At 38.0% G+C, this 26,605-nt stretch overlaps 1 long non-coding RNA gene across 2 annotated transcripts in view; it reads right to left on the bottom strand.

The window, feature by feature from the left end:
• Nucleotides 1-1,257: 1,257 nt before the first annotated feature.
• LOC105937220 overlaps nt 1,258-26,605 on the bottom strand; it is a 117,039-nt gene continuing 91,691 nt past the window's right edge. For both annotated transcript variants that reach the window (XR_001166921.3, XR_001166923.3), the window contains 2 exons: nt 17,159-17,269; nt 1,258-1,714 (listed from right to left, as the gene is read on the bottom strand). This is a non-coding gene — a long non-coding RNA (uncharacterized LOC105937220). The remainder of the gene's footprint in view (nt 1,715-17,158; nt 17,270-26,605) is intronic.

The following is a 26,605-nucleotide window of genomic DNA, read 5'->3' as shown; positions in this document are numbered from 1 at the left end:
TAGTTTTTCAGCCAAAAAGTGTTTTTTTGAAAGATTTTTCTCTGAAAATAATGATCATCAATCAAGATAATGTGTTTTAACAATACAGTCAGATTTAGTTGCCCGTCTGTAAATTTCAAAGCAATGTGACTTGTTTTCAAAAACGAATCGGTCAAACTTAGCAGACCCCGTCCTGACTGGTTTATAGTATTTTTCAATGCTATGGTCTAAAATAAAGCAACTGTTGTGCTCTTAGGGAAATGCAACCATTGAGAATGTTTTTTCATCTGGGGGAAAACCCACATTTAGAAATACTATCTAATATTGTTACTAATATTATTATTATTAACAATACCCTTGAAAATGCAGGTTACTGAGGCATTTCTTCTTTTTAAATCTACTTTTGATCAAAATTTCTATGAACGTTAATTTGGTAACCATGCATTTATGGTTCCCTGGGTTAATAATTATTTCTTGACCCGGAGAATCATTATCTCATCCCCATGTACAGAGGAAGAAGATTTCTGAAACGCACTGTTTTGACCTGCAGTAGGGAGTAGCTTCTTGGGATAATTAAGGCATCTATATGTCAACTGGTTGTTTTGTAGGCATGCCAGAAAAAAAAAATCAAATCCATCTCATCACCACAAGGTAAACGGGTGGAGTATTATGTTGTCAGATGAGACTTTTGAATTACATTTTGGCTACAGCGATTCCAGGTAGTTCAGGCATCAAAGGAAAAATATGTGAAAAGGCACCTGATGCCAACTAGGTCAATGATGTGTGATGGTGTGGGCCCGTTTCCCACCCAAAGGCTCTGGAAAACATGTTTAACCACCTGGCATGATGAATTCTCTGAACTACCAGGATATTTAAAAATAGAAATCTGGTAGTCGCTGCCAGAAGATCTAAATCCTTCAGAAATCCTGTCAGTTAGCTGAAGAGAGCATAACAGGGGAAGGACACTAAACGAGCTAGAGAGACTGCACAAAGAGTAACCAAAGTCAAAGATCCCTCTGTTTTCATGTAGTGTTAGACTAGCTGCTGTCTATTAATAAGGCAGGTGTTAAGGCTATTGTTAAATAATTGTTATAAAGCTATTGTTAAATTTGGCTGTGACTGAATAAATTTACTCAAATTAAAAATGGGATTTTTTCCAAAATTTTCAGTTTGAGATCAAGTTGCTGATGCCAAAAGATTGTTTCTAAGGCTTGTTAGCTATATGTTTGTCCATATCTTATACATTATATCTTTAGCCAATAGAAATAGGCTGTTTGCTTTTTTTTTGTTGGTTGGGCACCGAGTTAAAAGAGTGAACAAACTCATTTATGTATTTTGATAGCTGTGTTTCTTAACCAGATGGGATTTCAACAGAGTAAGCATGACTGAGTGCGAAGACTGCTGTAAAAGAAAAGAAAAGAAAAGAAAAACAGCCTAAAAAACCTGTTAACAAGCCAAACAAACTTAAGCACCAGGGGAAGTTAACAGCATTAATCTCCAGCTGGTGTTTTTATGGTCATCTGATGCAATGCATCGATTAAAGTCTTGCCTACTGCCGCTCAAAACACCCCGCTTTGTTCTTCCTTTGAACATTTCATTCGATTTTTCCCAGAGGCAACTCCACAGCACCGTTTAGGTCACCGAGGACCAGCAGCTGCTAACCACGACACCCATTGCTACAGCCTGCGGTCACCAGCCTCCCCATCTCATGATGATGTTCTCACTGACTCAGCAGCTGGAAGAGAACCAGATAAAACACTGTTAGGGAAAAGGCATAAAAACCTATGAATTGAAGAAGGGATTAAAAACAGCACGAATAACACACTTTGACCCTGCTGACATTTGGTTAGAACATGTGCCCTGGATAATTGCTTCAGCTGATACTGTGTTAACATCTGGTGCTACATGTTTCCAAAACGATCATAAAATTCCTGCATTGTGATGTCGCAGAGGTTAATGTCGGTACACTTCTGCAGTTTAGAGTGGAAAAACTCAACGTTTTAAACTGCAGCTGTTTTAATAGCCCCGTTTCCAGGCCAAAGCCTTAAAAATCTGTACAGCTCAAGCACCAGCCTCGACATCTATGGGTTGTGTGCCCCGGCAAAAACTAACAGCAACATATAGCCTCCTCACATAGACGACGCTTATTTCTGATTTGCTACGTTACGGCCAGTCAAAAACATCCCGTTTTTAGTCATGCAGCGGGAAAATTCACTTGTCGCAGCAGGGTGGTGCACTAAGTATACAAAATAAGAAAAGGCACCTGGTGTGTAATTAAGTGAGCATTTAGATGCCAGAAGGAAATCTGCCAAGCAAGTTAAAGCACGAGTTACTGCACACAGATAATTATATAAAGCAGAGCATATGTGTACCTGGCGAAAAACTATACAGTAATTGGACAGTAATTTCATGTGGTAATTATACAGAAAATTAGATTTATATGGTATAATAAAAGCTAAAATAGGGGACGACTGGATAATAAACAGTTTATGCAGAAAGAAAGTACCAAAAAAAGGACGAGGTGGATTCATTGGTGTCTGCTTAAAGAAAACAGCTAAAATTAGGGGTTATGCAGGTCAAAAGACTACAAATCATTTCAGCTTTAGGCAGAGATATACACAAGTCATTTTTCCCATCCCAAGTCCAGCCCTTAGTCTTTGAAGAACAAGTCCCAAATCATGCCAAGTCAAGTCTAAAGTCTTTAAAGGTGCAGGTGAATCTTATTTGAGGGGTAATAAGTTTCAAGTCTTTATTTGGCAAGTAAGTGAAAGTCTCAAATCCAAGTCAGATCTGATGTTATTTTAGCCAAGTTTTATTCAAGTCTTACACCATAGACAAATTTGTCAATGACACAAGGTCTCAATCTCACAGAAATAAACATCAAGCCTTTGAGTCTGCCAAATTGGCCGTGGGCCAGAATCTGTAGGATGACTTTTCGTATGAACTGTCAGGGGCCAACTTTCTTCCACCGGGATAAGTTGCTACACATAGCAGTGATTTAAAACACCAATGTTCCCACGTTTGCACTTGCACATTAATAAGTTATAGCCGATAAAAAATCTAAACTTTGGCGCTTCGGTCCAAGAGGTCACGTGATTTGATGTTTGCTGCTTAGCCAATCAGATTGCTGTATTGTCAGCTGTGCGAGTTCAACCAGTTCATCGTGGCTTAGTGCACTGACAACTATTCAGTATTTGTTCCCTTTCTTATAATTTCTTTGTCCTCTACTATACAGCTTAATTTAAAATTAGCTTTGTATTCCTGTTTTTTAATCCAGTGTGTAAGTCTGGTGACCCCGTCTATGTGTTTTTGCTCCCATTATGCCCCAATTTCCCCATTGTGGGACAATAAAGGTATTTATATTGCGTCTGTGGACAGTTCCCCTTTTTGACTGATACAAGTAACAAGGTGCTTATTTATAATAATCATGTATGAACACTAAATGCTGATTGTTGTATGTAGTTGGATTTATGGATGAAACGGTTATTGTTTTAATGGTTGATAAGCATCTAATGGTTAGAATTACTGTTTTAAAGTGAAATCTCCAATTAAAACTGATTTCTAATGAAAATCAGACTTTTATGACTGTCAAATCAGACACTTTGTCGCTGATGAAAGCAGAAGGCAGTGAAATTAACGATGCAAGGAGGTGGACTTGTAGCAAAGGATCCAAGGTCAGGACCTGAAGGCCAAGCAGCTGTTGCGCACTGCCTTAGGGTCTTCACCTGACTGGACAGCCATAATATTAATACTATTACCAAAACAGTTCAGAAAGCAACTATTTTGTCAAAAGCATCAACAGAGCAGGTGAACTGTGATACAACTCCTAAAGCTTGACATAGCAGCCATCCCTGTCTTAAAAGCATAAGGCAATTTAGCAAATTTAGATTATTTTTTTGTAGTTTGATTGTACCTTTATTTCATAGATAATTACAGGTAATCTAAATGAGACACAGGGTATCATTCTCAAGACAAAACATTGTAGTTGTACATAATATGAGTTAAAAGGTTTAGGTAACTGAAGTTGGTAAATGAAGTTGACAGTCAGGGTTTTTTTTAGCCGACATTGCTCCACTGTAGATTAATTTAACAGTTACATAGTGCTGTGACAAATTCATTGCATATTTGATCAAAGTAATGTAATCTAAGACCAGGATGAGTTGCACCTGAAGCTTGCTCTTAATTAAAAGTGGTTTCCAAAAACAGCTTCCCTTTTAAAAACAACAACAATTGGGGTCACTTTGTTTTGACCAAGCTTTTCTTAGTCATAATGGATCCCATCTGTCTAGACAAAACAGATTAAACGGAAAATAACTTTTGAGGCTTTGCCTTGCTGCTAGGAACCAAGTGCCTCAAAAGTTTTGGCAACACAACAGACAATGAGACCTCCTCCCTGGAGCTTTGTGCATCTCTGGAAAACAAGGCAGAGATTTAACATTAAGGCTTAAAGCAGACACTGTTTTGGAAATCTTATGTAAAGCCATCAAACTGGAGACTAGAAATAGAAATTCATTCTGTGTGCAGTTCTTTTGCGATATATTTCGTAAGCACAATGGATCACAAACAGACATATAAAGACTTGACCTATGATTTAGATTCTTTAACCAGCTAGAACTTTAGGAACGTTACCTGGGCATGCTAATAGGCGCCCAGGGGTGGCGGTCTCTTTTGACTGGAAAATGACAAGATGTAACATTAGTTAAGGTTGCAATTGATAAATAACCTCCACTGATGTGCTCTTGTTTTATGAACATTAAAAATGCACCTTTTTCTATCTAAATATGAAACATGCTTTCTCTACGGAATCATAAATTCTACTTAAATAAGTGTGCAAATAAATTCTAAATAAATAACCCAAATATAACACAGTCCTAGTAGCATGCCAGCCGCAACTAATCACACAACATTAATGTGGACCACGCTAAAATCAGTAACACGTATAATGTAATAAATTAAATTATAAAAGGGAACTTTAATTTATTAACCTGGAGGAATTCATCATGAAGGCCAGGGAGTCAGTCCTTGAGATGTTTGGCCAAGTTTGTTGGGCTGCTTGACTTCGTTGCCACCACTTTAAAGCACTGTTTGCACACGGGCTTGTCAAGATCTTTGGGTTTCCCTTCATCGTTTGCCTCATATGACATATTTAGTATTGATACCATGCCAAATTAGTATTGTGTCCGGATACAGTTTTTGAGTATTGATACTTTTCAGAGTATCTATATTTTTGACAACCCTAGTCTGAAGGCAGTGAACATTGGCGTTTCCTCCTTTGTTCTGACTGCAGGTACGGGTCAGACTAAAAACATAGTAGTAGTAGTATTAGGTTTATAAAATGTGGCATTGTTAAAAAAGTTGTTAGAAACCTTTATTGTTATAAAATGTATATAATACAAAATGGATTCTGGGTAATCCTCAGAACAATGGCTTCATGGCATATAGAAGTTATTGTTTTTATTATAAGTTCTGTTGGAATGGGGGTGCTGAACATTTTTCCTTTCTTCAAGGAAAGCAGAAAAAGTTTGAGAACCACTAAAATAGGCACATTTTAAAACTTCCAGAGGCAGAAAATATACACATATACTATGTGCTGCCTTCATTGCTAAGACAATCACTCAGGTTATCAAATAACAACTGATAGGCTTTCCTGCAGAGAAGGAGTCATCTTACTAGTACTACAGGCAGACACTTTGACTGAAGAGCTAAAAAGAAGTGAAAAACATCAATCACACCCTTCAATGATTAAACAAGTCTTGCTCCTCATTCTGTCACCACTGCACTGATTGTGGGCCTGGCTAAATGATATTTCTTGGCTCAGGCACGGTGTTAATCATCCTGCTAACAGCTGGGAAGATAAATGAGCTTGCTTCCATTTTGGTAAGTGAAGTATCACTTTGTTTCACGCTTAATCTTGTTGGGTAAAATGTTTTTACTCAACTACCAGCCATTTTTGTATTCACATCACAAAACAACATCTTAATTTTAGATTCAGCCTCCAGTGACATAACTCGTCAGCACATACTTCTGCAAAGGCCCCAAAGCACAAAATGCTCCCACTCCCAGCAACAAAAGCACAATCAGCTTCTCCTTCAAGAGTAAACAGCAATATGAAAGGAGGGGATAAAACAGGGAAGTCTATTCAATCCAATGACCCTTTTTTCCTCAGGACAAATACATGTAACTATGATGATCCTACTTAGCAGACAGGACCAGTCTAACCAGTCTGACAGATGACTCAGTGTTTTGTCATCTCAGTTTGATAAAGTGGATCTGCATTTGGCCCCATGGGAGCTGCTTTAAACACTGCACTGTTCATTTATTAGAAAGGAAGCAACAAGATGCCTTAAAAGCTTGAGACTGATTAAATGTAGACAGCCAAAAGAGACAGTGTTTAACAATTGCTTTGCTTTATTAAAAATGACTTCCATGCGTTTCCTTCTTTGCTGGAGTATTGTGGAAAAAAAGAAGAAGTTTGAAAGCATTAAACCTTTCACTCCACACTTTGTAAAATCATTGTTGCCAATAAATCCAGCCTTGGCTAAGAACTTTAAAGCTTGGCCATGACTGGATTGGAAGAGCATGACTTGTCTTAGGTTAAACCCTGGTTGAGTCATTAAAGGCGTTTTCTTCCCACATGTTTCCTTTATGTTGGTGTTCTTTATGAATGAAGGGATTCACAACAGTGTGAGATCCTGAGCTTATTCAAAAGTATTGCTCCAATATTTTGAATAATTTTAGTCGTCAATGTCACAAAAACAAATCCCTATTAAAATGATGTCATCAAAGCGACTGTTCGGGTGGTTTAATAAGGTAATGCTTTGTGGCTTTTTTGCTAGCCAATGTTGTTTGGAAGTTTGGTTAAACTGTTACATTTTTTCTTTCATGGAATTTCACTTCTCTTTGGTCAGGATATCCCGCTGACTATTATTACCAGATAATAGGGAGATGGCATTTGTTGAGCCACCCAGGAAAACTGACGTATTGCACTGATTGTACTTATGTGAGGTTATACTATCTACATAAAGAGTCCCCTATAGGGCCATCATACTATTATTACACATTTGCATTTTCCATATATCTTGTATGAATATATTGAAGATTCTCAGCTTTAAGTAATGTTTTAAAATTACCCTTCAATGCATCCTGATACTGCAAATTTATAATTTAATCCCCAGTCAAAAAATAATTCTGTTGCAACTTGGAGAAGACGTATATACTGTGCATACGTGCTAACATTAAAGAACATATGCAAGCACAACTCAGAAGTCACTGCAATTGCTTGATAATAAATGTACTTAATATCATGTTGTACTATGCAGATGCTCTGTCTGCACTGATGAAAATTCACTCAATAGAAATAGCTAGTCTTAATCTCCAATTAAAACTGAATTGAGAGTGTCAATAAGGAAAGGTATCTATAGTTTTCTGTAGTCTGTATGATTTGATTGAATTTGACTTTGTAAAGTACCTTGAGATGTGTTGGGAATTAGCGCTATAGAAATAAAGATTAACTGAATAGTTTTACCATCTGGACATGATATCGTCAAAACTCCGATAAGCAGGGTAATATAACCTTAGGTAAGCAGTACAAATTATCATTAAGCAGTGTATCATGCTCTGGTAGCAAGGGCTTCAATTCAGGTAATAGCATCTATATCTCTTGTAACAAAAAATAATTTTTTCAAAATAGATAACACAATCCAAACCTAATTCTGCAAGGGGAAAATGTAGACACAAGTATAACTTCAAATTCCAGCACCATTTATTCAAATCCTGTGAGAATTTTATGAAGTTGTGTGAAGCAGCCTTCATTAACAATCCTTACAGGCTTTACCACTTAAAAGGTGTGCTGCAATTAACCAAAGAAGAAACTTTCTGTAGCTGAAACTCCTCTCAGACATTCATTATTTGGGTGCACCGAGTGACTGCACATACAGATTGCCTAATGGTCAAAGAGCAGAGGCAATGCGACTGGCTACGGTTAGTGAAATTAATGAAATCAGATTGATGGATAAGTAAATGCTTTTTCTTGTTGTCACTTTGGATAAGGCAAAAAACCTGCATTAGCGTTAAGTAGGTTTAGGCATACTCAACATCGCCTATATAAATTGACAGAGGATCAAGGGTGATCATAAAGAACAAGTGCGGCAGCTACATCAATCATCCTGGCAACCCATTTGTCCACACAGCTACATTTTTCACATGTTTTTATTTTTTTATTTTACTTATTTTTTGCAGGTTCACAGCATTTGTCCAAATATTTCAGTCACCATTAATCATTATGATCAAAGGGTCCTTAATGGAATGTGAAGTTATGCAGTGACGCTTTAGAAGCTACTTGAGACAGATAGTCTAAACTTTGGCATACAGCAGAAGTACCACAGAGAGCTGTGATTCTTAATTTGGAGAGTCTGCCACTCTAGTGGGTGTACCACTCTGGTTGCATAAGTGGGCACATCCCTAAAGTAATACTTTGTTTAAGCCCCATTTTATTTAATTTCAGCTTTCAGTCCTCTTAAGTTCACTGTTGACTTCAATTATAGCAAAAATGATTAACCTCAAATTAAGTTTAGCCATGCTTCTCAGATTTTACACGCTTTTCTGCATTGTGGATATGTTATCTAAAGCCATAGTTTGCAGAAACATTATAATGGATAAGAGGGATCTCTTTTTAAAAATGTGCAAGTCAGGAACAGGGTTAAAAAAAAAATAGCGGGGTTATTTATATGAAATGGTTATGTGAAGATAGTCATCACAATCAGAGAAAATGTTACACAACTATGGTATAACAAAACCCAGCAGATCTGCGAAAATGAGTGAAAAAGCAAGATAGAAATTGGTCAGGGAAGCTGTCAGGGGGCCAACCACAATAATGTAGGAGCTGCATGAACGAGGATCAGTTATAGTCATCATTTGACAACAATCTCCTGTTTTCTTCATGCGTCCACGGTAAAGAACAGGGTTGCAAGACAGAGGCCTTCACGTCTTATTTATATGAATCTCCCCAGAACTAATGGGAGAATTTTTTTGATGAAAACAAACTTTTTACAAAGCTTTGCCACAAAAACCTAGACTTAGACAACTTTATTTGTCATTTTGTATGCACAGAGTGCGTACAGAACGAAATTTCGTTGCATACAGTTCAGTATAAAGTAAATTACAGTATAAAGTGCAGCAGTGATTAAAAGTAAACAATTGCAATGTAAACAATGCAGGAGAAAGAGACGGTGTGTGATCACAGTGTACAGGTGAGTATTTTAAAACCATTTGTATGTGCAGAATGATTGTGCAAAGGGCATTTGTTGAAGAGTGCATTTAGGAACAGCATCTTGGCAGTTCGGCAGCATTTGTAATGCTAGATAGAGATGCAATGATGCAAATGTGAAAATGTGGTGCAGAGTCCAGTTTATAGTTCAGCAGTTGGATGTGGACCTGCAGCGGATGCTGCGGAATCTCTTCCCAGAAGGCAGCAGGGAGAGCAGTCCATGGTGGGGGTGTGAGGGGTCCCTGATGATGTTGATGAAAACAACACAGGGCCTCACCAAAACAGCATCCGCATGACAGTAGTTTAGGCTGACTGGTTTATGCTTATCCATGATGTGCACACAGAATATGTCTCAAAATATCTATGATTTAACAGAAGTATCACTGATTTTTGGCACCATTCACAACTCCCTCATCTTGCATACCACAGTCAAGACGCTGTTTTGCCAAGAGTTGGTTTATGCAGTTATTCTTTAGGGGAAAGTTGTATCATAGACTACAATATGCATGTCACATGATTCTTTGTTATCGAAATAAAGTTCCCTGAACCTTATCATCCAAAACAATCTTAGTTTTTTTCGTCCAGTGATTCAATAATTAAAAAATGTAATATCTGGCAACCCATATATTGCTCATGATTTTGTAGTAGTAGTGATTTAACTTTTTGATATCTATTAGGGTAGTACTGATGAAATGTAGCATTTTATATTTATTTTTATTTATATACTGTGCTACAAAGCTACAAGGTTTCCAAACATATACATGGCATTGATTTTCATTTCATTATTACTCTGTATCAGCAAAAGTTTTATTTTAAAATTACTCAGCTGAATCAGCATTGGTCATGAGAAAAAAAAATTAAATGATGACAGATTATTTTATAATACTCCTGTTAAACATCAAGCCGTATAAATGCAGATGATATTTCTTTTCTCTTCCTGCTTGACTGCTAATGACCACATTTCAGACTGAGCGATTTATTTTCCACTTGATGGAAACATCTAATCAGGTCTTTCTCTTTTCACAAAGAGAGAACCAGAGGTGGAGATCATATCACAGCGTCAAAGACCAAAGCCAGGGAGCTGGGACATTTAACACTAATTGGGGTCTTTTCCTGCAAAAATACACACACCCTCACACACATACCCACACAGCTGTCAAAACAAGGGAAGGAACAGAGACACTTCGGCACTCAACATTTCAGAGGGAAAATTAACATCTGCGGCCTTTGTGCCTGGTTTGTGTGTGCTTTTTATTGCTCATCGTGTGGGGATATGAGTATGTTTACAAAGTTAAACGCAAGGAAGTTAGCCTCCTTTTGGGACAAAGTGCAAGCACCAAAGACTTGAGTCATTTAAACGGAGGGTAAAAAGTTGAAGTGAAGAAATTTGTAGTTAGGAAGATTTTCCCAGGGGCAAATGTAAATAATTTTAAAGATTTCCGAGAGCATGGAAACAAATGTGTGTGTGTGTGTGTTCTAAGATTGTCCTGAGCAGTTGCGTTACACACGCTCTCACGCACAGACACCGAAGAGACTCATTGAATCAGACTGAGGTTCTTCCTGGGCCTGGATTTCATTTAGTCTAAAATGCTTTGGCTTAAAAAGACTGGCTAAACCATTGGGACTGGTGTCTGCAGTCTGTATTATTTTGGTAAAGACCATCTTGAATACTCCTTGCAGGCCAAACGGGACCGGCAAGACACGTGTCTCAACAGCTGCCTCTGTTTTCTATAATAATCCACCACAGAAACAGCTGTAACTGCTGCCCACATGTTGATACGCTACAGTGCTATGCCCAACACTCCCTCTTGATGGTCCCATTTTCAAAAAAAATTTTTTTTTTTTTTACATTTGCCTTGTGGTTTTAAATGTGGCTCCTCTAACTGCTTTTCCTCTCATTTTTTTTTCAACATGTCTCTTTGTTTGACCCAGTTTGCAGCACTGTTTTTAATCAAAAGGATTTGAAAAATGGGTGGAAAGAGAGTATTAGCCAAAGTCCAGTAATGCTCAGCGCTAAATGAATGTTGGTTCAGTCGCTACAAAGACAAGAGCAAGAAAGAGATTGACTGCAGATGTAATGCGGAGCAGTTTAGTTCTTCGTGTAAAAACAGGTTTTTTGACTCTGTAGCAGCATTTCATCTCAACACAAAGGGAATATCTGGTCTTGCTTTGATACATATGAATGGAGAAGAGTCTGTACAGTAGATCTTTATGCAGGGAATGAATGTGTAGGATTCTGTGAAGGCCATATTGGTGGAGTGCATGACTAATAGTTGTACAGTCATCAGGTTCTCCCACCTGTGCTGTGGATATCTGCAGCTCCTCCAGAGCTACCATGGCTGCTTCTTAGACTAATCCTCTTTGTCCAGGTTGTCAGTTTAGGTGGCCATGTCTTGGTAGTTTTGCATTTGTACTCTTTCCATGTTCAGATGATGAATTGAACGGTGATAAGTGAAATGATCAAAGCTTGAGATCCACAACTTCCTCACTGAATTCAAGATGGTGCCATTGTTTATGACTCACTGTCAGTCTCGGTTTAAATTGTAAAAATTTTTGTTGTTTTCTTTGTTTGTTTTTTTATCCAGAATGTATCATCGTTACTCGTGTATGATCACCAGGCCCTTTAAATATTTGTTTTATGGTGAAAATGTTGCTGATTCACGATTCAAATGATCATTCAAAGATGCCTCCACAGCCTTACATGGTTTCAACAGCATCCTCGTTACTCGTAGTCATCGAGTTTGCAGGAGCCACGGCAGGAGAAGCCGACTCCTTGTTAGGTTGCGGGCGCACAGTGGTTCCACATGAATACTTCATTTTTGATGGCCGTAGTCCCTCTGAATACTGCTATCGCTGATTTTGCCCCATTGATATGGACACTGGCAGTACATTTCTTTGCCTCAGACCAGTTAAAGTTTGCAAAGGGGTTGCGCGTTGGATACTTTCAAGCTCATTTGGCGGTGCTTCCAATCAGAATAGTCAATGCTCTATTTGGATCTCTCTGTTCAACTACAGAATCCTCTCACACTTTTGTTTGAGAGGATAAAATTCAGTAGGGATAATTCATTAGGGATAAAATTAATTTATCCTTTGTTTCTTTTTATGACACCTGTCATGAGATTCTGAACTTTGTTTAGATTTTTTAAATTTAACAGGATAAATGACAATGCCAAAAGGCGACAATGCCAAAAGACTAAAAAGCAGTGGAAGAAAGACAGACTGCATGCAGTATCTCTGGTCACTTCAAGAAACAACCTTGCTCAGTAACGGATATCTGTTAAAGAAGCAAAAACCTAATTTCCATTTCATATCATAACTAACAGCAGCCATTGCCCTTGGGTGTCATTTAATATAATTAGCTCTGATTCAAATCCACCCACAGCTCCTCCTGTCATTCTGGCTCACTTAAAGTGCAATTTGTAAAAGCATAACTCCCACCAAAGACACGTTTTGAAAAATGCCACCAAAGTGGGCATTGCCAAGAGACCCTGAGAGGCAGGGCAAAGTGTGGAAAACATGGACGTTCAAAGCAGTAACAAACGCTAAGCACCATCGATCAATGCTCCCGATTCCAACTGAATCGCTGTGTCTGACTCGGCGGTGCTTCTCAAATAGTGGGGTGGGGGGGGGGGAGTAAAATTTATTGAAGGTTGTGGCTGTAACATCTAAAAATGTGCAAGGCTTTCTACATAGACCATTAAACAATGTTGCAAAACTGATCAGAATAGTGACAAATTAACAAATGATAAATATGATTGGGTACTTTTATGCATCATCAGATATGATACTGCAAAATGCTTTTTTGTACTATATGAAATATTTAAACTTTTCTGGACAACTTGGTATTTTTTTGTTTTGACAGCAATTAATTTAAATATGGCCTGACAGCACACACTTCTTAACTAAGCTTTCAAAAGTTAGAAATGAAAAACAGTCATTATGTGAATCCTCTCTGACACTCCTGGAAGTGTTTAAAAAAATCAAGTTGCTCTTATCACAAGTAATAAACTAGATAATTGCAGTGAACTGATATTAATTAAACTGTAAGCATGCTGTACCTCCTAAATCAGCTCTCATGGGTCCAGACAGGTTTATGTGGTTTAAGTGAGCTATATTTCTGACCTTTGCTCCTCAGTGAGACCTGTAATGTTGATCTGGTTTTATTAGTAGCCTTTCATTTAGTTTCTTGGTCTTGATTCTATTGGCACTCATGCAGTGAATTAAAAGCTCGGGTGTTGACGTTAGCTTTTCTATTTTGTCTGACGCAATGACATATATTGATGTTTTAGACTTTGATGTATGGACAAACTCCACTTCGGCTAATTACTTTAAGGTGCTGCAGCTCCCCTCGCTGTCTATCAAGCAAATCAGCTGATGTAAACAACAACTGCCACAGGAGAGCAGTGAAAGTTTAAAGATCTGTATGAGTGAAGTTATGGCTTCTTCTAGAGTTTTCTGTAATTTTGACTTTCAGTTTGCTGGATTGCTGAATCAGAAGTTGTTAACATGTGATTAATAGTGGTTAGTGACTGAAAAGTAGAGCAAAATTACTTAAGACCAAGTAACAGAACAAGAGATATGGGTACATAACTTTTAAAACTCTGTATTGTGGCATTTACTTCTACTGTATGCAAGACTTTGCCAACAATTACTGCACACAAAGAGTAATGAGCTCCAGTTTCACACATCTTAATTAAAGGAATGGATCATTACCAGTCATCTATCATACTTGATGAAATAGTAGGGAGGTCAGTCAATCACAGGAATCTGCTGCGTTGGAGCAGGGGCACAGAAAACAAGAAGGACTGGTTTAAATGTCAAATATCTGATTTTTTAAAGGCAGGGCAGGTTTATTTAAATTTAGTACAACCTTTCCAGTCTATGTGTTTTTCAAAGCAGAAAAGTAAGTTGATACATTTTTCTGAGACAAAAAATGGCTTTTGGAGCCGAGCCTCTCTAAAATAGGAATGTATTACTATATCTGGATGATGATGGGCTCCATGGAACCGTAGTCTGCTGCTGTAAAGAGGAAAAACTATGTTTTATGGACCAAAAGCCTCTTTCTAATGGTACAATGTTTAACAAGTGTGCGGCTTCTTATTAGAAATCAGAAAAAGGGTGGATTAAGCATTCTCTTTCTCCAGAGATCTTTCGATGCAGGAAAAGGAGGTGAGCTTTGTGAAAGTAAACACATCAAGAGGAAGGATTTCTCATTACCCACTAAAAAACACCTCTGTTGGAAAAACCTTTCGCCTGAAGATTACAAAATGATTTGAATCTTGGCATGAAGACGCGGCACAACTCATACCCTGGCTATGGCAAACACCTCAGTAGCTAGACCATTGAAGGAAACATTGGGTTTTGATTGGGAGCACAAAGTTTGTCAGGTAAGAAAATGTACTGTTTCACTGTTAACATTTACTGCTTTATTTGTCTAATGTCAGTAGAAAAAAAAACATCTGTGGTTGCCTGTGTCATTGGGTCAAACCAAAACGTGTTCCTTGAAATGGTCTCTCTGTATGTTCACCCTATGACAAGCTGCAGAGCCGGAGCTAAATGAGTGGTTTGACATCACCAGCACTCTGGTTGTATATCAGTATTTTGACCTACAAGCTAACCACCCTTCAAGTAAAGGAGCGATATGTATTACTGAAACTTAGTGGATCAAATCAGTAAAACAGCCTGCCAATGACAATCCAATATGCCGTTTCTAAATGGTGTGTAGTTTTTGTGAAACTCCACTGAATTTTTATTTACACAGGATATGTATATGATATTGTATTCTGTTTTATTTCTGGTCCGCTTCTCTTACTGGCTCCCATGTTTGCAGACCATTGCTCTTTTGCCAAGACAAAAATACCAAATGCTGTGCTCTGTTTTGGGAACCTTGAGAACTCTCATATGATTGACTGAGGAACCAGGAAGTAAACACGGGTTACACATCGCACCGAAGTAGTTCCGGACCGTTCCTCAATGTTTGCAAGAGGAAAAACTCAACTACGACATTGATGATAGAGAGGACCGACTGTTTATATGGAATGACACTTCCACCCTGGGTGACAAATGAGAATGAATTTGATTAGTTTTGCAGTAAATTTCTTACTTATTGCTCTTTTAATGCTCTCATGTGTAGGGAAGGGACTTTCTAGGGCCAAATATCCTGATTTTGTTACAAAACTGACTGGATATAGACCCAAAGAGCTTGAGTGATGTGACAAAATGCCTCCAGAGTAACATTTGAGGTTAAAAAAACATTTCAAAGAAAATGCAAACTCACCACTGGACAGCTTGCTAGCATAAGGTAGGCTATCGTGATGATAGAGTAGCTGATAGATTGGTAGGAATGCATCAAAGCAACAGTGCTGGTCTGCCATGAATGTTGCCTGAGTTTATGTACATTTTTGTAACAAACATGGAGCAGAAAAATGGGCTTGACATATAGTGCTTTTCAATCTATTGCCACGGTCTGTTAGATCTTCAAGGTACTGCTCTTCAAAAATATTTCCTCCAACTTCCTCATCTTCACTGGTTTAATTGGCTTATATCTTTGTCATATTAGTTTACCCTGGGTCTGGAGACTTTGCTATAGCAACATCTTATTTAGTGGGCATTGTGTTATGCACCAATGGCCACATTTTGTATTCCACACATAATGCTAACCCCTCTTTGGCAACATGTGTTGCTGACGTGAGCTAACTTTTTTCTTTTGCCTTTTGCAGAACCAGAAATTTTAATGTATCTTACTTTAAAAGTGCTGAAATCTTCACTTTTATTCAATTTGTTTAGAGTTGCCTTAGATTGTTCTATATATACTATTAACCTCAAGTTTGTAGCCTAAATGTTTCTTATCTACTTTTACTACACCACTGCAATGTACTTTTCTCAGTGATTTTCTTTTCTTGTAAAGTAAACTTTGAATTGTCCTGTTAGTGAAATGTGCTATACAAACTATTCTTGGCTTGTTCTTATTGGCACAATTCAGTTTACAGTTCACAGATCAAGACATAAAAATAAATCTCAAAGGCCCACTAGAAAAATATACAGAAGAACCCCCCCCCACACACACACACACACACACACACACACACACACACACACAGTGATATCAGCAGCAAGATCTTGATAGGCCAGAACAAACTTAGTGTGAAAGGTCAACAGGAACAAAGATCATTTATTACCCCAATGGCCGAAGGGATGACAGAATTTGAAAACCTGTTAGTTTTCCTTGAGAACGTGTAATAATGCCACCACAGAAGGCATAAAGACAAACTTGTAACCATCTACTAACAATGCATTAGGCTTTTTTGTCTACATGACCCTTCCAGGGAAAGGTCAGATCCTTCAAATGTGCACCCATGATTCTAGAGGAGACTTTTACGATGTTCAAGAAGACACTTCTCATCCTTAACTGACAGCCCATCGTACTAGCGTCAAAAAAGTTAAGAGGCTGTCATTGAAGGACAGATTAAAAACGTATTACCTAATAACATAATTGAGTTTGGTCTCGGCAGCATGTAGACCCTTTGTCGTTGATATTTGGCCATAAACTCAATGTTTACATCAAAATGACAGTTTTGATGTAAAAGATTCAGTGACTTAGTTAACATTGAAAGATTAACATTTGATATCAGTGTTGGAAAAAAACAAAACAACAGCCTTTGAATAAGTCCTAAATGATAAACTTAAGGCTTTCCAATATGAACCTTATTTATTGTTGAATGAATCTGAATGAAACTAATGAATTAAGTAATTGAGAAAAAAAAACTCAGGAGGATAATGTCTTAACATTTGCTTGAAAACACACAGAAGCCAATAAACAAGGAATATTCCTGGAGTATTACCAAAAAAACTATCTGATATCAAGACACTTATCAGACTGGAAGTACAATAATTCACAGAGATATAAACTCCTACCAGATAAGCTCAGCTGAGGTGGTTTCCCCAACGCTTCTCACGATGGCTGAATGCAGTGGAAACCTGCCTTCAAGTCCTGCGGTGAAACTGCCTCCTCATTGTGCCTCTGCCCTGCAGAAGAGATGAACAAAGAAATCCCCTCTGTGACAATCTGAGTAACACGGGAGACCTGGACTTTGTTCAAAATAACTTGTTGAAGATTCCTAGATGCTAATTCTTTCCATAATCATGAAAAGTATTAGGGTTTTTTAAGTAAAAAAGGCAAATGGTCTGTTTTTAGTTTTGATAATTTAAACTAAAAAGCTGTATAGGCAATACTATTTAGACTCAGGGGTTAAATCTCATTTTAGACATTTATTCAATTAGATGTGTTCTGTTTAATATTGTTCTTTTTGCCCATTTTTAGTTCAACAAATACAGATTCATATAAGTGGTCAAATTTAAAATTTGAAAAATCTCAGCATGTTCTGCTGTAAAAGAGTTTCTGAGAAGAAAAAAAGACAATACGTCAGCCAAAATGTTTCTTTCATGTTACCATTTTACTGACTGCCGTATGATATCGCACTCCTTTCAGCTGACTCATAAATGTATGAATGCTGCTAAATTTATGAGAACACAAAACACAGTAGAGTTTTTGAGAAATCTCCCTTTCAATCCAGAAAGAGCTTGTAGTTATTCTCCTTACGATACTGGGTGCATGTTTGAGAACTCCTTAGCTTACATAATTTAAATTTGATGTATTTTTTTTGTCAACAGATACTAAGATGCCCTCATCACAGGGATCAATCACGTCTCACATGTTAACCACTGAAAAACTCTAAATGACTACAGCTCGTTTCATAATGCTTGATAAGTGATTATTCTAAAGCACTTTTTATATAATATGTGGTCAGATAAAAAGTGGAAAAAAAAACTAAATGTACTTTTAAAATTATGACAAACATAAATTTTCCCCCACTTATCACAAAAACAGACTCACATTTAGTATTTACCCAACATGTCTATAGTAACATTAGATTCAAGAAGACATGAAACTATTTTATAATTTTATACGTAAAATAAAGTTTTATTCCAAAGACTCAGCACATACACACACACACACACCACACACACACACACACACACACACACACACACACACACACACACACACACACACACACACACTTTGTTGTCTTTAAATTACGTTTCTCATCCATAATTTACACGTCTTTGTGTATTGTTCAACAGATACATCAGCACCTAAAAACCATCCCACACACTTAACGGGCGGATGCATTATTTTGCGGGCAGAGCTGACTACACACAAAGCCAGTTTCTGTATGACAGAGAAAGATGGGGAAGAAAAACAGCCTTGCAACTGGGGGTAAATGAACCTGACTTCAATTCATACATAGTTAATAAATCCATCCTATTGTACTTTTTACTTAATGTTGATTTTGGGTCTTAAACTGATTCAACCACTTTATTTTATTTTAATGTCAACAATATCATGATGTATTCCTTTGAAGATTCAACCCAAATTTACAATGGAGGCTATTGCCTGTTAAAATTGTGCATAAATACAATTTATAACATTATTGCAGACTATTATATAATGAAAGAAAACATAAAATGCTTTCTGTGTTCAATTATCTCCTTTGAAAAACAAATTACTTCCTGTACGTTTCTTTTTCCTTAAATATTGTTCCCAAAAACATGCAAATAAATGCAATTTTCACTATCCCTTTTTTGTTTTTTTTTTACTTCCTCATCACATGTTGCTGTGAAAGTAATCAAACAACAGTTTTGCCCAGAGATTTTTATGCATCTGCACATCTTATCAAATCTATAGGAAGACCTTATATTTTGCCCGCCTACACCATAACGGTGCAAAACCCAGAGCCCTCAGACCGTATTTACCCCGCAACACCAGAAACATTACAGCTTAGACACCATTTACTGCACTTGTTGGCCGTGCATATATGCAGGGAAAAACAGCAATGAGATTTTGTAGCTGTACTGAAGGCCTTAATATGGATATAATAAAAAATAAAGACAATACCCAACTAATACTTTTATATATATATATATATATATATATATATATATATATATATATATATATATATATATATATATATATATATATATATATATATACACACACATACATACATATATAATAAATAAAGAACTGGTTATAGATTTAAGAAGAGAAAAAACACACCACAACGCTTCACATCAACAATGAGGCAATAAAACAAGTCCATTCATACACATATCTTCGTGCAAAAAATTTCTTCTCTAAGTGCCAGCAGGTTCTCTATTTCCTAAGAAAACTCTGCAAACTGCAAGGTTGGCCAGTCAGTTTTGTCTGCTTTCTACAGATGTTTTCCTGTAAATCAATGTCAATCATGACATTTAACATAACAGCTTAGTTTGGGTCATCCAGCACACTCCACCGTAACTCACTCAATAAGATCATCAAGCTCAGCACTAAAATTATTGGTCAACAACAGGAACTACTCTCACACATCTACAACAGAAGAGTCAAATCAAAAGGTCTGCAGATAGCTGCCGACAGCACTCACACACTCCACAGTCAGCACAGCCCCCTCCCCTCAGGTCGCAGGTACAGGTCACTGTCATCCAGGACAAAGAGAGCAATGTCCAGCTTTGTACCTACCTAAACTAGACTTGTTTACAGAAACTGATTATTTTTAGACATTCTAATGATATTTATTGTATATTTATAGGCTTATGATGTGTGTGCAGTGGTGCCTAATGTCTGTGTGTGACTGAGGTTTGTTATTGTGTCTTTCTTCTCTGCACTGTAAGTTGCCGCTGCTTTACAGAAGTAGTTCCTAACAGATTAATAAAGTTACTTGAACTTGAAACATGGAGAAGCAGCATTTAGCTCCTATGCTCCACAAATCTGGAACCAACGTCCAGAAAATTGCAATTCTGCCGAAACACTGAGTTCCTTTAAATCAAGACTGAAATCCCACCTGTCTAGAGTTGCTTTTTGCCCATAATAACAGGAACACTGACCAACATATCTAATGTGTATTGATGTTTTCACCTGATACAATTTAATATTTGTTACTGGTTTCACAACCAGTGACCGTTTCAATGTGTTTATGTTGTTTTTATGTTTTCATGATGTAAAACACTTTGAACCGCCTTGTTGCTGAAATGTGCTATACAAATAAACTTGACTTGATTTGTTTTTTAAGAATTACACCTATGGGGACAAAAACAAAAGATGCACAACTCAGCTCCTCAATCTGGGTTACAGAATTGAATTTTATTTTTAAGTTTTCTGGACAGAACATGAAAGTGAAACTAAGGGGATTTGCTGTCACATTTTGTACCTGATAACCAAACCATAGTGTTGTTTTTACGTAGTGAGTGATTCACTTGACTGATGACAATCTGCAGGTTTATCACTGACCTTTCACAAGCAAATTTCATGAGTATGATAATATAGCTTCTGACTTGCCGGACCTGTTTTGGTACAAAATGCGTGGTTACCAGTTTACACAGGGGACTAAAAAAAATCTATATAAATGTCATCGGCACAATACAGCTCACGGTTGCATAATGTTCAGGTTTGTTTTTCTGTACAAACTTATTTATTTATTCTTGGTTAATATTTCTTCCATTTCTTTTTTGTAAGTATACCTAAAAAGAAATAAAAGTTAAAAACCCAAAGCTAATAATGAACCCAGGAAAAACTAACCATACAGACTATATGTACAGAAAACCATCTGCCCCAGTTAGCCATGTGGTTAATGATGCAAATTAGACCTACGCACACATTTTCATGAGATGAATACTTCATATCCTAATGCTTTGTCTTTGTTTATTTAAAAAGCTATAATTTGGGACTTAATTTATTTCACTATATGACAGAATAAAGTGCCTAAAATAAAGAATCTGCATGGTTTGCAGATTAATTTATCATCTGCTGATTTATTAGTCTGGCCATGAGTGCTGTTGTCTTTAACAAAGGAAGTAGGTGGTCAATCTTAAGAAACAATCATAAAAATGTTGTTAAAGATTTTTCCCCTGCACTGATGCAAACTTTGTGGCATCCCCTATTTTACTTCAAATGAGAGCACAACACAGATGAATATCATGCTTGTTCCGTCTGTGTTTATAGAGGACACAAATAAAATAAAATGGCATAAAACACTTTGTTTTCCCATCTACAGCTTTACAAAAAGACTTATTTAGGTAACCAGACGAGACACCCCCTGTTGGTGACTATAGAGATTATAACATAACAGAGGAAACAGTTATGAAAATGGAGACGGGGCGAAAAAGTATGAAATATTTCTCCTGAAGGAAGTTCGGTCAGGTTTCATACTTTGTAGGGGGAATAGCACTTTAAAAAAAGATCATACAAACAATTTTGCTTAAGAACTGATCAATTTGGCTTTGTAAAATATGTAAGATTACTTTGTTGCATATCTATTTCACAATCAAGAAGAGGAAAAAATATAGTACTCCTTTCTCCTCTGGCTTTTAAAACAGCTTGAATTCTTTGATTCTATATTTTGTAAATTTGCTTCTAAGTGCAAAGTTGCTCTAGACCAGGGGTCTTCGACATTGGTGGTCAGGAGCCACCGTCCTGCATGTTTTAGGTGTTGTCCTGCCTCCACACACCTGGCCTAACAAATGGGTGACTAATAGGCCTCTGCTGCCCTTGATGGTTGCTGAGAAGGTCATGCAATCATTTCATTCAGGTTTGAACATGTCCAAATCTGGCAACGCATTACGCTTATAGTCAACCAACCAGAGGGTTTGTTACATGTCCTCCATCCTACATTCATCCATCTAGAGCAAGTCAAATATTCAGCTTCTACTTCTAAGATACAATACATAGCTAATAATATTCATTTAACATGGAGGAGAAAATGCAGAGATTCTAAGATTTATGTTGACATACCACTTTAGCAACAAACGGGTCAAGTCCCCTAACCCGTGACTATTTAGCCCAAATGGCACTACAACTTTAAAGCAAAGATGGTAAATCAAAACTGTGTCTCACTGAACAAAATATCCATCCTGGTAAATAATATCTACACCCTTTTTAAACTTTAAGGTTATTTGGCATCAGGACTTAAACACATGCTCTTCCCTGGCAGGTCATAGAATTAGGAAACTGCAACTGTAGCTAAACAAGATCAGGTCAATTTACTCTCATCAAAAGCCGTCGCTAACACACGTCCACTGTGTTAGACACCAAGTAAAAACTGGCAAAGCGGAAACCTGAACGCACCACAACAGATCTGGAACGGTGTCTGTGGGACACGTGAAACCAAGCTGGAGATGTTGGGCTATGCTGCGTCCCACCAGCTCACACAGCAGCCAACATATTTTCATCCGCACTTCCGACCAACTGTCCAGCCCAGTGGAGGACTGATGATTTTCCTGGAGGGAGATGAACCTAGGGGTCCTGCATCAGGTCAGCCATGTCAACCATGAAAACCCGAATACTAAAATCTAGGTAAGGTAAATGTGAGGCATTCTGTTCAAAGCCTGCTCATGCAGCATGATGGAGCCGCCATGAGCTTAAAACAGCTGTGCATTAACATTCACAGTATAGACCGGGGCCACATGTGTAAATATGATGGCGGTTGAGGGCCAAAACATATTTGATAATAACTTCAAACCAGGAGGCGTGGGGGCAGATGGTAACAGTATATACTGCGTCAGAAAAACAATGAATTGCCATGTTACACTGAAATTGAAACGTTACATTATTTTTCTGTAGCAAATTATTTTTTAGAAAAAGAAGTGTCAAGAAATGTTAGCTGCAACCTGCTAAGAACAGCTTTGCCCAAATGCTGAACCAGATTAGGAAATTGGATTTGGATTCCCCTCCCTCCAACGCGTTGTGCTCTCCGTGTGTTCGTCAGCATTATGTGTCATTCATGTCAGGCGTGGCTATCCGCAGCAGAGAAACTTGACAACATGAAAGAGTACTAGTGTTGCAACCCACACAGAGACAAAACAAATAAACAAATCCATCGTCGGCTTCAAGTAAAGCCGGTTTTACGAAATAAAAGCAGCGTGTCCGTATTGTCAGGCAAAATGAACAATTCATGCAAGACATGGTTTTGTTACATCTAAAAAGGGCAGGTGTTGGCCCCGGGGGGGGGCTGTAAAATGTCAAGGCCCAATCTAAGCTGTCCAAAATCAGGGGCTGCATTCTTCAAAGGACCCAGTCTAGGTAGGCCAGGTCCTTCAGAGGCCGCCAAGACCACGTAGGCCGACAGGGACAAGCTGTGAAATTGGACAGTCCTGGCTTCTCCAGCTGATCCCGTCCTGACCTCAGGTAACTGCTGTCGCCTAGCAACCAGGACAGCGTAAAGCTCGAAACTGTGAAGCTGTGAACACGGAGCAAATTGTTTTTTTTTGTTTAGTCTTCTTAATTCAATTCTTAGGGAACTCAAGCAGTTGTACCGTCGTCACAACTATGTGTTAAAGATGAGCGAATTATTCATTTCCAAATTGACTCCCCTGTTCCCGATTAAGACATTAAAGTTAAACCAAACTAGGCCTATACCTGTTTGAAGCTTGACTTTAATCTCAGGCAAATCGATTTGCTTAGAAACAAATTAAACAACAATAAACCAAACATGAAGCGATTGATCTCATCTGACTGAATTATATCCGTGTTTAACATCCACTCAGCGGTAAAAGGCAGGAGGAGTGTGACAACAATGTGCTGGGAATTAGCCGTTCTCTCCGGGTATAGCAAGCCTAGACCCGGTTTGCTGGCAAGGTGAGCAGGCTGTAAGCACAGCAGGAACAGACATCTCTGCAATGAAGCATCATCTTGATTAAACCAAGTCGGTATTTGAGTTTTACACGGCATTATAACCCAAAAACATTGTAAATGTTTATGTTGTGTCAAAGACGGCTTAAAATCTTAAACACTTTTGGTTAACCAGACTTGCAATGAACCATGGGATAGGGAGGGCCATGTAGGATACATGACTAATCCTTCATATCAGGGTTCTGGGGAAAGGATGCATTTGAGCGGCCTTCAAAAGGGTGCAGACTCAGCAATAGACTGATAAAAACAACATGCAATTTTTTTTTAAATAAACCAAAATCGCTACACTGTTATGTGACAGGTAAGAAACACTATTACCTCAATTTATTGCTACCAAAGTTTGTTCTGCGAGCTACAGAATAATGTGTTCTTGGTTGCTTGAACAACCTTTCATAAATCTAGCTCTGTCTTTTTTTGGGGGGTAGGGGGGAGAGAAAAACGCACTGTCATAATGTCATGTGATTTTGCTTATGCGAGTTGCTCTTGTATGTGTACCTTTAAAACCTTGTAAGGACCACTTTACACAGGACAGATTCCTACATTACCTTTTTAAAGACCTCTTAGATCGTAGCTGGACAGCAGCATATGGGAAACCTTATTTAAGTTTGAAGGCAATTAAGATAACTCTTAGTAACCATCAGAGTTGGGGAGCCCAGCCTAAGGAAAGTAAAAACCCTGCTGGATTTTCCTTCATCCTCTTCACTTAAACAGATTATTTTAGTCCCCGTCTCTCCTGTGGATCTGGAAATCCAAATGGTTGGAACTAATCTCTAGACCAGCTTTTTACTTTCTGAACCTGGATTCCCCACCTCTGATAACCATCATTTTCAGGGTCCATTTGCACATCCTGGAGATGTGCACATCTGCCCTTCTCACCACATACAACATGCCTGAACGGCCCTAGACAGGTGTGATTCAATTGGATCATGTCAGGATGCAGCTATAGCATTAGAAGATCTACTCGCTAAAAAAGATCTTATGTAAATAAAAAAAATAAAAAAGGGGCACATTAATTAAAGCCTCGCTCCATTACTGATCTGTGGTCAGTGCTAGTTTGTAACCTTTACTTCCTGTTTATTACAACATAATGTCAACGTACATTACGCTTTGCATCACCCGGTTTATTCACTACAAATCAGTAGATGGAAACCCGTCCGATTCGCACTCTATGGTGATATGTTGCTGATATATGACATCATAACACAGTCCTGATGTCATAATTTGTAGTGGTTTTGTTGGAGCCAAATACAGAGAGGCAGAGGCAGTGCGAGAATGTATTGGTGGATTTAATGAAAATCAAAACTCACAAAAAACCCTGGAGGATGCAGGGGCCAGAGCAAAGAAAAAAACAAAAACGTAGATCCGGTAAGCAAACAGTAGAAACCGGCGGCGAGTGGAAAAATGAGAGGAGCTTAAATACTGGGAGGATGAGAGCTGGAACAATGGCATCGGGTTGACTGACTGATGGCAGGTGTGGAGAAGGAGCGGGAGGAAAAACTGAGGAGAGAGAGAGAGTGAGTGGCAACAGGGGGCGAGAGAGAGCAACAGGGGAACAAGGAAGAGAATAAATGTAACTGAGAATAACTAGACACAGGGAATAAACTAACTGTTTAATCCCTGTGTACAGAAGGGACCTGAAACAAGGCTGATCTAATAAATATACGAAACACAGGATGACCAGGGGGAAATAAGGAAAATAACTAGGATAACTAAGAAAAGACTGAGATGTCAAACAAGGACTAAAACATAATCTAAAAGATACTGAAATGCTAAAGCAGAACAAAAAACAAAAACTGTGCAGACCGTGACACCTAACACCCTGTTAAGGTGCCTTACATACAAAAGGTTACTTTGTAAAGTCCTGATTAGTGAGACCGTTACACTGATGGAGATTATTCATCATTTCATAACAGGTCTGTTCAAACAGCATCTTTTCATCCTCTCATGTTGAAGCTATTCTAACAATTATTTTTTGCCTTAAAATGTCAACCTGCCAAGTCAGAAGAATATTAATATACACCTGCCTGGAAGATGCACAACAATAGCAACATGTGAGGAGAGGACACATCCTTTTCAACGGTAAACGAAGTCTGCAAGTGAGCAGAAGCCTCCTGTAAAAATAGCAGTTGGCTGATAAACAAACCGGCCTCAAAAAGGAAGTGAGAGGGTTTAATATCAGTGAGAAGCTGAGGCAGCAGAGCACAGGGAAAATCCAGAATCAATATGTTTCAGTTCTCAGTGTGGCCGACTGCAGCATATTTACATTTAACTGAGGTTTGTATACAGTTCACCGCATATGTCTACAACAGCAGACAACAAAGAGCTTTCAGTAACAGTGAGTAAGCTGAAGGTATGGCCAATATTCACTGCAAACAAAGCTATGACTCCATTCAGTCCAAACATGTTGTCTTTGATCTTGCAGCTTTTTCAAGAGGATGATTTTGTTAATATATGCAGATTCCTTTTTTTACTTATTATGCTTATTTGTTTTTGTTTGCTACACCAGAACTCTCCTTTTTTTTTACCAGAATTAAAGATCAAGTATCTTAAAAGTTTGAAAGAAATCTAGTCAGATATAGAAAACAATTATCTCTCAAAAGGTCTGCTGACTCAAA

This window comes from Fundulus heteroclitus, chromosome 22, assembly GCF_011125445.2.
Source record: "Fundulus heteroclitus isolate FHET01 chromosome 22, MU-UCD_Fhet_4.1, whole genome shotgun sequence".
In the NCBI taxonomy this organism is placed as follows: Eukaryota; Metazoa; Chordata; class Actinopteri; order Cyprinodontiformes; family Fundulidae; genus Fundulus; species Fundulus heteroclitus.
This window is presented reverse-complemented; position numbering and strand designations above follow the sequence as displayed.